The sequence below is a fragment of the Bombina bombina genome, unplaced genomic scaffold (assembly GCF_027579735.1).
Source record: "Bombina bombina isolate aBomBom1 unplaced genomic scaffold, aBomBom1.pri scaffold_526, whole genome shotgun sequence".
NCBI classification, from domain to species: Eukaryota; Metazoa; Chordata; class Amphibia; order Anura; family Bombinatoridae; genus Bombina; species Bombina bombina.
The window spans coordinates 25,008-38,633 of record NW_026511144.1 but is presented as its reverse complement, the minus strand read 5'-3'; positions in this window follow the sequence as shown (position 1 = coordinate 38,633).

Sequence of the window (13,626 nt, the reverse complement as noted above, 5' to 3'; positions counted from 1 at the left end):
TTAACAACATTTCGCAAAGATAAATTGTATACTCTGCTGGGGTTTTATCATAAATGACCGTCATGACCATCGGGTCATAACCATAAAAAACAAAAGAGAAAAAAAAACACCAAATAAGAAAACAAGTTTAAGGAAGGGAAAACCCAAATTCATAGATTTTGTCATTGACATCATAAAATTACATTGATTAATGATCTATGATAACCTATAAAACAAAGTCAAACTGAAAACTATTTAAGTTTGATATATAATGTGGCACGCTCGCCAGTAGGATCTTAGATCCAACTTCAAGCTGCTTTTATGTATTTACCAATAGGTTTTTCCTACTCATTCTGATGTCCCAATTCGCTCCCTATCTTAGTCCCAACATTGATCAGAACACCAACTGGGGCCCAGATTATCAACCAGACGTCTATATATTTCAAACAGGACGGACCAGAACAGAGCACAAGACAATACAATGTTACAGAAACATGAGGGTAGAGAGAAAAAAAAAAAGGAAAAAAAGGGAAAAGAAGAAAAGGGAAGAGAAGGAGAAAAGGCACTAGCTACTCTTTGCGTCCCCTCCCCTTTACCAAATGCCAAGAAGAACTATCTCTGAGTTTTTAAAGGGAAAGATCAGGTAATCAATTTCCCTGTCATGGAATGTTTTAATGAAAGCTGCCCATTTATTAAAGAAATTCCTTACATACGATTCCTGGTCAATATTTGTATCTTTTTGTTCTATTACACATTGTTTTTTCAAATAATTCTTGACTTCGGAAATAGTCAGCAGAGTTCTCATTTTCCATTTCTTGCAGATCAAATATCTAGTGGCTAGAATGGAAAGAATTACTAATTTTTCGTTACTCTGGTAGGTATTTTCTGCGTTTAAGCATATTATGATTTGGTACAGTGATAAAGAGAGTGTCTCAATTTTCAAAGTAGTTTTAAGCCAGTATTCTAGTTTACTCCAGAAGGTTCTTATTTTTGGACAATGCCAGAACATGTGTGTCAAATCTGCCGCAGGATAAGAACATTTAGGGCATTTATTAAATTGTTGGTTGTGGACTCTGAGACCTTTTTCCGGGGTGAAGTTGGCCCTGTGGAGAAGCCGAAGGTGTGCCTCTCGCCATGTAGCCGATAACGTAGTCGATGCTACTTTATTTCTTGATAACTGAAGAGTTTTTAACTCAATATTACTCTGAGGTATTAGAGAAGACCATATCGCTGCCATCTTATCCAGAATAGTGACGCTTTTACTGGCACTAAATATATGGTAGCACGGGGAAATAGACATATAGCCGTTTTTGGTTAAGATTAACCAGCTTTCCAGCTTGCCTAGCTCCCAGCTCCATCCTGCCTCTCTGGTCAATGCGATGGCGAGGTGTCTTATTTGCAGGTATGCAAAGAAATCTTTGTTGAGAAGACTGAACTCATTTTTCAAAGGTCTTAATGCATTCTCTATCTCTATCTATCAAGTAAATTAACCTATTGAGGCCATTATTGTGCCAGCGGTTGAAAACCGCTGAGTTTATACCTGCTTGAAATTGTGGATTCCCTATCAGGGGAAGATATTTCGAGGCAATGCTGGTTATTGACAGAGATTTAGTTAATTTCCACCATGCTTTGATGGGGTTGAACATAGTTTTAAGACCCTTGATATTCGCTGGGAGTTCCTTTAGTGGAGAATGAATCATGGCTAATGGGAGATATGGATCACAGATGTTAAGTTCCAATTCGTTGTTAAGAATATAATTCTTGGTAAAAATCCAGTCAGTTACTATACGTGCTAGAAAACTAAGATCGTAAAATCTAATATTTGGCACAGCTAAGCCTCCGTATTCCCTTGGCGCAGTGAGTTTAATAAAAGATATCTCAGATCTTTTCCCTTGCCATATGAATTGTCTAAGTGAAGTGTTAATAGAGCAAGTATCTTTCTCTAACAAAAATAACGGGACGTTCTGCAGAATATAAAGAAGCTTGGGGAGGAGGATAATTTTAAATAGTTCTGATCGACCAGAGATGGACAATGGTAAGTTCTGCCAATCTTTTAGTTTCTCCTTAATGCTGGTTAACATGGGTGATATATTCAATCTATACAGATCTTTTAGGTTGATTGGTATATAAATCCCAAGGTACCTAAAAGATTCAGTGACCACTCTGAATGGAATGTTTGAGATAGAGCTGTTATTTCTCCTGAGCCAGAGTATCTCAGATTTTAATTTATTCACTCTGTATCCTGAAAAAGAGCCAAAGTGGTCAGTTATTTGAAGTAGTTTTGGTATATTTAACTTTGTGTTGGACAGGTAGATTAGTAGATCATCTGCATATAACCTAATTTTTATCTCAAAGTTTCGAATTTTAATACCCTCGAGAGATTCCCTTATCTTAATTGCCAAGGGCTCAATAGCTATATCAAAGAGAAGCGGAGAGAGAGGGCATCCCTGACGCGTCCCCCTGTTGATTGCAATCGGAATGGAGATGGTGTCATTTACTATCAGTCTCGTATAGGATTGACTATGTAAATTTTCTAGGAATTTGGAGAAGTTGCCTTTGATCCCAAATTTTGTTAAAGATGTTGTTATATGATTGAAAATTACCGAATCGAATGCCTTTTCTGCATCAATTGACAAGATAGCCAGGTCCGGGAGGCCCTCTCTCTCCGCAACGGAAGAAGGAAGGTTCTGAATATAATCCATTGTAACAAGGAGTTCTCTGATTTTGGCCGCAGAATTTCGTTTGTTGAGAAAGCCAGCTTGGTCCACATGAATTAATTTCCCTAAGATGGATTGTAGCCTGTTTGCTAAAATAGTAGACATGATTTTGTAGTCAGAATTTAGCAAAGCAATTGGTCTGTATGACTCTTTTTGCATAGGGTCCTTTCCTCCTTTTAAAATCAGTGTTGTGAATGAGGAGGGAAAAGAGGGTAGAAACGGGATACCATTGACATAGATCTTGTTGAAGAGGTTGCCCAGGTAAGGTGTTATTTCTGCTAATAGAATCTTGTAGAACACATTCGGGAGTCCATCCGGACCTGCTGCTTTATTAGGGGAAAGTTTGGGAATTACTTTTTCTCTCTCTTCTTTTGAGATAGGAGAGTTAAGACTGGCAGTTTCTTCGGCCGAGACTGTCGGGTAGGAGATTTTGCTCCAGAACTCAGCAGCTTTCACATCGTCATAACCTCTACAAGTGTATAGATCTTGGAAGTATTCTGAAAATAAGCCAGACATTTCTTCCGGCTTCGATATCTGCTTCCCATTGTGTAGAAGTTTTTCTATATTTGTTTTTTTTTCCTTCATTTTTTAATAATTTAGATAGCATTTTCCCGGATTTATTGAAAAATCTGAATAGTTTGGCTTGGAACCTGAGTTCTCTATGTGTTTCTTGAGTCATTAAGAAAGTGTCTCTGACACTTGTAGCGCGAACGTATTTTGCCCAGTTTAAGGGGGTTCTTTCAAATAGAAAGTGATTGTATGAGTTAATCAATTGATTGTTCATTTCCCTTTCTCTTGATTTCATCTTTTTGGTTAAGATAGCAGTATACGCAATAATTTCTCCTCAGAGCACTGCTTTTGCAGTCTCCCAGAATATGTCTGGGCGCTCTGTGTACTCTTTATTAAAATTAGCATATTTGATGAACTTGTTCCTTACCCATTTTTTAAATTTTAAATCTGTGGTTAGGTGGTATGGAAAAAAGAATTGTGACATATTGGGCTTGGACTGACCAGGGTGGAGTTCCAGAGAGATCGGCCCATGATCAGATAAAAGAATTGGCATTATTCCTGCTTTTACCTTTGTTATGGCTAGACGTTCGTCAATTAGAAATAGGTCAATCCTAGAGAGAGTTTTGTGGGCTTTTGAAAGGCAGGTGTATTCCTGGGTATCAGGATTCTGGATTCTCCATATGTCACGGAGTGCTAGGTTTTGTTTAATTTTACAGAACATTTTGGAATCTAGGTTATCTTTTTTCTGCTTAAGCTGTTTAACATTACTTCTGAGTCTATCTAAAGGACATTGTGGTGCCATGTTGAAGTCTCCACCTAGAATAAAAGGGGGGGGAGAGAAAACGCAGAAAGAAAGAGAGAGGAGAAAAGAAAAAAAAAAAGGAAGAGGGGAGGGAAATAGGGTAGGGGTACACAAATCAGACAGTCCATCCCCAGCCCATGGGGATTCCCCGGTCCTAAGACCTATCTTCTCATTATGTAATGGGATCATCTCTTAGTGAGATTGTGAATTCAATGTCTTAAAAAATTTTTCAGCCATTTGAACATCCTCAAATAAATGTGTTGTATCGTTTACTACAACTCTAAGTTTGGAGGGGTAAATTATGGTAGCACGATGTCCATTTTGTATGAACTTAGTGCATGTTGGGGCCAGCTCTCTTCTCTTGGAGGCTGTGTATGCCGAGAAATCTTGAAAGATTAAAATCCTGGCGTTGGGGGGGCGGAGCTAACCGCCTAACTGGAGAGACATGATCTGCAGGAGCTCTCCCTTAGCTAAGGGATTTAAACCTTAAAATAGGTGTCTAACTGCAGAAAAAAGTATTTGTTTTCACCCCAGATTATGCTCTAATCTGACCCCTAAAATTGGCTGAGGAGGAAGGAGGCTTTTTCTGAACACACTACCGAAGACGGCTGTGCCGTCACCCACACACTCCGCTTTGCCGCCTGAGGAAAGATCTTTCATCCACCGGAGGTGCTACTCATCAATCCCAACTGCCTGCACTGTCCGGGTCTACTCTCAAGCTATCTCCCTGTCCACTTACCTCTGCTGCACGGAGGGTCGGGGCTCCACTCCAGTGCAGCAGCAGCTCAACACCTTGTGGACACCAGAGACAAGGACGAGACTTGACACCCCCGGTGACTACACCATCTCTAGCTGACGGCTCTACTGTGCTACTCGGTGTCGGAGATCGCCCCGGCTGTGGCTGGATTCGGACTGTTGGGCAGGCGGCCTTAGGGACACATCAGAAGCAGAGTCGTGCCACGCATCCATTGGCGCGAACCTCCGCCATCTTGGGGCCTGTGACCACACACCGCCCCTGTAGCGCACCCCAGCCGCCAGCGAGCTGCATCAGCTCTGGTCACCGCCGCACCCCAGCAGGACCAGAAAAAGGGAGGTAAGAGGGCAGCGAAAGAGCCGACACATAACACCTCTCCCCCAGCAGGGACCGGCAAACAAGTTCCCCAGAACCGCATTGCGGTGCGGTCACTAGTCAGGCCGCATTCCATCTAGCCTCTTAGCAAGTGGTAGCTCTGGGTCACAAGTAAAAGGGGGTCACCCATCCACCACAAGCTTGCATCAACAAGGGGGGATAAAATAAGAGAACAGACTCGGCATGCTTTATTCCCCATAGTGTTACAGAACAGACTAACCCCTAACGGCCTGTTGGTTGCGCTGCTGTCACACAAGTGAATCCTTCCCCTTGTAACACGGCAACCTGGGGGGCAGAAAATAAAAACAAAAGGCAAGATCTGCCCTGTTATTCTCAGGGAATAACCTTACTGATTGAACCCTATAGGGAAAAGACTTAAGTGGGAGGCAAAGTTCAAGTAAATTTCAGCAGTATCAAAACAACACCACTACTTTAACATCTCTACTAGGTCTCCTGAAAAGTGGTCAGAACAAGGTTAATGAGGGCTCTTACAACCTGTCAAAAAACGAGTGTGGCTGTCTATACTAGGCTGGTACAAAAATTTTGATTCATTGTGCCTTATTCTGCACGCCACGCCTAGGATCACTTTAGATGCTGCAGAACTTTTAAGTCCCCTGCGATTATACCCACTGCAAATGGTGCAGATCTCCCCTCCTATAGATAACTAACCCACACATACCACAGAAAACCACACAGAGGCACTCTTGTAAATGAGACTTACATCTTTGTTCACTGAGGATCAGTTGCAGAAGGGAACTCCCAGTGACTTACCCCAAATAGCCAGGGAACCTAGCGCCTATCAGGCCTCATACACCGACCTCCTTTTGGTCTAACCAGGCCCTGCAGCCTGTACAGTTCATGAAGGCACCCTAGTCTGTTATCTACCACTGCTGTCATACTGCTACATCAGTCCTAGACCCTGGGTTGATTGGTCTGGCTTTACTCTATCAGCGGGCCTCATTGTACAGCTCATTAATCGCTGCTGCTTCAGCTTATGTGCCTTTGAGCCCTGACTCAGAGTGGAGTGTTGTGTAATTATTCTGTCTGTCTAACAACTTTTATCCCATACAGGTTCAAAGCAGACCATCATAGAGCTATTTTAAGATTTGTGATTTATTGTGCTGTTGTACCAACTTCTGTTCCTCTGCGACCCTAGCTCAGAGTGAAGTGTTTTATGTTACTTGAATGTCGTGAAATTGCATAACTTGCATTTCTTCTTTACAGCAAGTGGGGCACCACGCCATCTAGACCTCGGTCCCTCATGCCTGTCTGCTGCACCTATGCTGTTTGCTTGCCAAAAGAGAAGTCAAATTTAGCGTCTTGCTCTGTGCATAGACTGGCGGGAGTCACTGACTCTGGTAGTACGTGCCGATAGGCCCTTGGGTGTTACTCATATTTGCTCTTATTGAACCCTCCCCTTCGGACTCCTCCTTTCCGGCCTGTTCACGCAGGTTGGTCACCTCCACTTTCCTTTTCCCCTTCCTTCGGGTCGCATCCCTCCTTCCCCGAGTCCGAGGGGAATACCTTTCTCAGGATTTATTGTAGCATCTCACCTTAAGTCAAAGGTAATTTGCAGTAGGAGCCACTGGGCCCCTTTCTCCACGTGTGTTGGCGCCTCTGGATAAACATGCATTGTTGTAGGGCAGTATTCTGTCCATAAACACCATCATGGGGAGATAGAGGTCACAAGTGAACGGCTGGTCCCACTCTGTTATGTAATACCAATGTGCATGTGTGTTTTCTTCTTTTCATTTTGCCAACCTGTAGGGCCCACAAGCCTCCTCAATAATCTCTAACCTAGGTCCATCTGTTTAGTGTAGGATATTCTCCCCTTATTTGAAAATGCCCCATAACGCCAGGAGGCAAAAGACGGTTCGGGACCATTTTACACAACCTACTAAAGACCAGATTGATGATTTCCACGAGGGCCAGAGTGACTCTGAATCCCTAGGGGATGGTTCCCAACCTGATCTCACGCCTCATGTTAGATCACAAAACCTAATCACGGAAGAAACCCTTAAAAAAATGCTTGCAAACCAAACTATCTCCATTACCAAGGAAATTCAGCGTAACTATGCTGAACTTCGCAAGGACATCTCCGAGATCGGTGACAGGGTGGACTCTCTGGAAAGAAAACAGGATGACCTTGCTACCGACCACACCAACCTGCTGACATACTCAGAATCTCTGGCGGACCAGATCAGTCAGCTGGAATTTAAACTCGCTGATATGGAGGACAGAGCACGCAGAAACAACGTAAGATTCAGAGGAATTTCTGAGGACATTCAACCTGCTGAGATCCAAACCTTTCTAAAAGATCTCTTCAAAGACCTGCTGGGTCCAATGGAAGGACTAAATGATACCATGGAAAGAGCTCATAGAGCCTTGCGACCTAGAACTGTCTCACAGGAGAAACCGAGAGACGTCATAGTCTGTTTTCATAGCTTTCTATTCAAGGACAGGCTCATGCAGGCGGCCTTTCGGAAACCACAGAGATCAGAGAGATTTAAGGACATACAGCTGCTGCCCGACCTATCTGCACACACTCTACAGCACCGCAGATACTTTCAGCCAGTTACACTGATCCTCCGCAGGGAAAACATTAAATATAGATGGGGCTACCCCACTAAACTAATAATTACAAAGGACAACAAAACATTCACGGTGACCTCTCTTTCTCAAGGGACTTCCCTTCTGGGTCAATGGGGCCTCATGGCAGTAGACCCCAGGGGACCCCCCGCGACCCAGTCTAAGCTGAGAGTCTCGGCCCCCGAGTGGTCGGTCAAGGAACAAAGACCGAAGAGAATGAAAACACAGCAACCCCTGGACCCAATCCATTCGGAGTCTCTGTCCTCCTGAGAAGTAGCACTTACTTCTGCTATATTTCAGGGACCTGACAAGATACATTATGCACACCTATACTCACTCTCCCTCTAGGTGTTATACAACCGTGTTAAGGAGTGGGGCCTGTAGTGTTTGAACTGTGTAACCATATGATCATTTAGGTCCACATTCCATTGTCTCATGCATGATAGGTTTATGTATTTAGTAAATTAAGCACAACTACTGTTTTCTGTCAGACCTTTGTGCCCACTTTACTTCACAGGCCTGACGAGATAAAATATGTCTACCCCAGCCCTTACCACCTTTTGTTGTCAGGCTATTAGGTTACGGAGTAGGGTATGTATTGTCTAGAAAACTGTAACCTTCTGATAGTATATGACCACATCCTATTATCTCATGTCGGGCTCATGTGCTTACAATGTTCTCTGCGTTTTAGTGCTTTCTGCCAGGCCTCTGGGCTCACTCTGTTCTGTGTGCCATTGACATGACATGATAGAATGTTTTCATCCCCACCCCCCTTATCTTTTGTTGATACACTATTGTAACACGGAATGGGGCCTGCATTGACTGAAATGTGCAACTTTTTGCCCATATGCAACTTCATTCTATTTTCTTATGCTATGCTTACGTATTTAGACTGTTTATTGCGTTTACTGTCTCTTGTCGGGTTTCTATGTTTACTTGGTTTATTTACTTCTGCTACATTTCAGGGACCCGGCAGGATGCAATATACACACCTCTACTCACTTCACCTCTAAGTGTTATACAACTGTATTAAGGAGTGGGGCCTGTACTGTTTGAAATGTGTAATCCTATGATCATTTAGGTCCGCATTCCAATGTCTCATGCATGTTAAGTTTATGTATTTAGTATATTAATTACAACTACTGTTTTCTGTCAGACCTATGTGCCCACTGTATTTCTCAGGCCTGACGAGATAAATTATGTCTACCTCAGCCCTCATTACCTTTTGTTGTCAGGCTACTGGGTTGTGGAGTAGGGTATGTTTTGTCTGGAAAACTGTAGCCTTCTGATAGTATATGACCGCATCCTATTATCTCATGTCGGGCTTATGTGCTTACAATGTTCTTTGCGCCTTAACGCTTTCGGCCAGGCCACTGTGCTCACTTTGTTTTGTGTGCCATGGACATGACATGATAGAATGTTCCCATTCCTACCCCCCGTATCTTTTCTTGATGTGTTAATGTAACAGGGAATGGGGCCTGCATTGACTGAAATGTGCAACTTTTTGCCCGTATGCAACTTCATTCTATTCTCTCATGCTATGCTTACGTACTTAGATTGTTCATTGCATTTACTGTTTTTTGTCAGGTTTCTATGTTCACTTGGTTTATTATGTTTGACTATTTCCACCTGTGCTGTCGGTACATTCCTTCCCTACGTGCTGATTAATCCCTTCTCTCCCCAACCCCCACACACCTCTCACCAGGAACACGACCTAAGTCTCCTAGATATTCTCCTGCCCACCCATTCCCCTGTGTTGGAGGTAGAGAATGTCCCGCTTACGAGTCTGCACACATAACTCTAGAGGCTTAAACTCTCCCTACAAGAGGAGCTTACTCTCCCGTATGCTTCACCATCACAATCCAGATGTAGTGTTTCTACAAGAAACGCACTGGTTGATAGATGCTCCCAATAGATTCCATTCTCGCTCATACACGACCATTGAGTGCTCCTCATTTACAAAAAAGGCTCGAGGGACTGCTGTCATGATTCACAGGAGGATAGCTTATGAAGAAATCCAGGTACTAAGGGACCCCCAGGCCAGGTTCACTATAGTAGTTTGTAAGCTCGACCATGTCACACATACCCTAGTCTCAGTTTACTTACCCAACTCTCACCAGCCTGCTTGTCTTAGGAAAATCCTGAGATTAATTGACCAACATAAACAGGGCAGAGTCATAATAGCAGGGGACTATAACATGATCTGGGATACTGAACTAGACCGCAAGTCGCTAACCCCAATAAAGTCCTCCTCCCAACTAACTCTCCTCTCCACACGCTTTAAATCAATCATGTCTGAATTTGGGTACTATGACATTTGGCGTTCCCTACATACCACAGATAGAGATTTCACCCACTTCTCCCAGGCACACAAAACCTATTCTAGGTTAGACCACATTTTCTGCTCGGCGGGAATTTTGGACTCAGTGCTCCAATCCAACATCCCCCTATGTCCATGGTCTGACCACAACCCAGTACTTGCGGACTTACAAACTAGTGACCCCTGTCTTCATAAAAACAGATGGTCTCTTCCACGCAATATCCTAGCAGACATCCCCTTCAGGGAGGAGTTACGTAGAGATCTTATCGATCTCATCCAACTCAATGATAATGGTCAGACAACGGATGATACACTCTGGGGAGCCATCAAGGCAGTAACCAGGGGTTATATCATTCGCAAGCAAGCCCGTCTTAGGAAACTGGCTGGAATCTCCCTAGCACAAGCCCACTGCAAACTTAGGCTACGCGAATCTGCTAACAGAACCAATATTACGGAAGCTCTGTCATCCCAGATCTTAGCAGTACGCTCGCATATTAACCATCTAGAACTGCGACGTACCCAAGAGAATCTCACAAGACTTAAACAGTTATTTTATTATAAAGGCAACAGGGCAGATACATTGTTAGCAAATAAATTGCACCAGCGGAACAGCACGTCTCGCATACACCAAATCTCTTACAACAATAAGATTCACAAACTCCCCTCACAGATAGGGAACTGCTTCTCAGATTACTACTCCAAGCTCTACAACCTTGAGAGTTCTGAGATTAAGACCCCTGCCTCCACACAACAGATCAGACAATTTCTTGATTCTCTACACCTACCGTCCCTATCGACGGATCAACAAGAGTCTTTGACTAACCCGTTCACCCAGCAGGAAGTTAAGCAGGTTATCCAGCGCCTTAAAGCCCATAAGGCCCCTGGCCCTGATGGATTTCCCGCACAGTTCTACAAAACCTATAGCCAAGAACTGATGCCGTTGCTCCTTAGGTTTTTCAACACTGCCAGGCAAGAAGGCAACTTTAAAAGGGAATTCTTGGAGGCTGAGATCATTATGATCCCTAAGCCAAACAAAGACCCCTCCTTTTGCCCCAATTATAGGCCTATTTCGCTTATAAATGTGGACATAAAAATCTACTCTAAGCTTATCGCTAATCGAATCTGCAAACTTCTGCCTACTCTAATCAACCCAGACCAAGTAGGGTTTATACATAATCGTGAGGGCCCAGATAACACTAGGCGCCTCATCAACATTGTTTGTGAATCGACGAGAATGAACAAGCCTTTCTTGGTTATCTCTCTTGATGCCGAGAAGGCCTTTGACAGAATCAGATGGAGCTACCTCTGGGAGACTCTTGACACTTTCAAATTCACCTCGGACATACTTCTCGCGATTCAAGCTCTATATTCCAACCCCACAGCAACAGTCAGGGGGATGGGGTTCCATTCAACTTCATTCCCCATCCATAATGGCACAAGGCAGGGCTGCCCCCTCTCTCCACTCCGGTTTGCCCTGGCAATTGAGCCGCTTGCAGAAACAATTCGCACTAACAAGGATTTGGTGGGTATCACACTCTCGGGCTCCAAACATAACATCGCCTTGTTTGCTGACGATGTGACGGTGTTTTCTGCAGACCCACTTCACACTATCCCTAGACTCCTGGAAATCCTAAAGTCCTTTGGCTCTCTTTCCTTCTACAAACTTAACGCCCCCAAAACTGAAATCTACTGGTTGGGTTTCCCCCAAAGCTATGTTTCAGCCCTCCAAAGGCAATTTGACTTCAAATGGTCTAGTAAGTGGATTACCCATCTTGGAGTTAAAATATCTAATGACATGAAGCAGATGGTCAAGGATAACTTTTTACCCCTGCTGGCAGACCTGCGAGCATTAAAAAATGTCTGGGATCACAAGAGTATTTCTTGGATGGGCCGTATAGCCTCCCTTAAGATGTTGTTCCTCCCGCGGCTCACCTATCTGTTTAGATGCCTCCCAATCAGAATACCCACCCACCTTCTGCTACAATTCCAAAGCGAGTGCACCAAATTTATCTGGCGGAACAAAACCCCCAGAATAGCACATAAAACCCTCCAGTTCCCGGTCCAGATGGGGGGATTGGCCTCCCCATCCATAGTGAAGTACTACGAGGGAGCCATGCTCACGCATATCTCTCAGTGGGGAGTACTTAACTCACAAGATAGGTGGAGAGATATCGAACAAGCTTCACTGCCCTTTGATATCTATTTAAAGGACCTAATCTGGACCCCGGCCCATAGCCGTAGAACCCTGAACATACATAATTATGTAGTCGTGGAGTGCCTGGCAATTTGGGATAAGATCCGGCACCGCAAACTGATTGCGCCGCATCCCTCCCCGATCACTTCTATTCCAGGCCTCTTCACCGGCCTCCCTGAAACACACCCCAACGCGTGGGCTAGGATAGGTGTGAAGCAAGTTTCAGACTTTTGGTCTGAGAACAGTAGAGATGGTTATCTCTCGCTGCCTAAGGACAGACCTTGTGAAGATATCCAGCCCTACCTCCACTTCGAGCTCACTAGGATTAAGAGTTTCCTCTCTAGCTGGGGTTTTTCTCCCTCCACTCCACGTCAACTTACCCCTTGGGAATCTGTGTGGAAAGGTGGGCGTAGACTCCACAGGCCCCTTTCGAGACATTACTGTCTGCTGGAGGGTACGGTGCCCCCAGACATGGCTCCACACTTGCATAAGTGGGATACCATCCTTCACACTCAAATTTCGGCTACTGCCTGGCAGGGGTCCCTCACCCTAACCAAAAAATCTTTGCATTGTGTGACAATGTTCGAAACACATTATAAAGTCATCTCTCAATGGTATCTGGTCCCACTGAGGTTATCTAAGATGTTCCCGACGTCTTCTCCACAATGCTGGAGGAACTGTGGTGCCCAGGGAAGCATGCTCCACATTTGGTGGGAATGCCCTAGGTTGTCTCCTCTGTGGAACATATGCTTCCGCACTCTATCTACTCTCAAGATTCACTTACCTAAAAATCCTGCCACAGCACTTCTACATCTAAATTTGCACGTCCTCCCTAAACATCAGCAGATCTTTTGCGTTTACCTCCTTTCCTCAGTTAAAACTAGTATTGCTAGATGCTGGAAGAAAGCTTCTCCCCCTAGTTGGCCTGATATTCTTGGGAATATGGCTTACTTACATGCTATGGAAAGAGACATTTTCTACAATCTGGACAAAAGTGACCTTTTTGAGTTGGTTTGGGCTGACTGGACAGACGCACACAACATCACATGGCTCCCCCAGGTCAGAGTATAAAAATGCACGCTTCATCGGCCTCAGAAGATTCCCAATAGGAACTCCCCCCCCACCTTCCCCACCCATATAGATGAGCCCCCCCCTCTTCCCCACCCCCCTTTTTGATAAACTCTCAATAAATGTACCGACTTCTACTTTTGATACCTCAACGCTTCAGTTGTACTCTTTCTACTTTTCTACTTTAGTACTTTATGATATGATATGTATTATAATGTGTAGGGGCCCTGCGAGTCCCCAATTATTGTTATTCTTGTTAAAACAAATAAAATTTACTTTAAAAAAAAAAATTACCATAAAAAAAAAAAAAAATCCTGG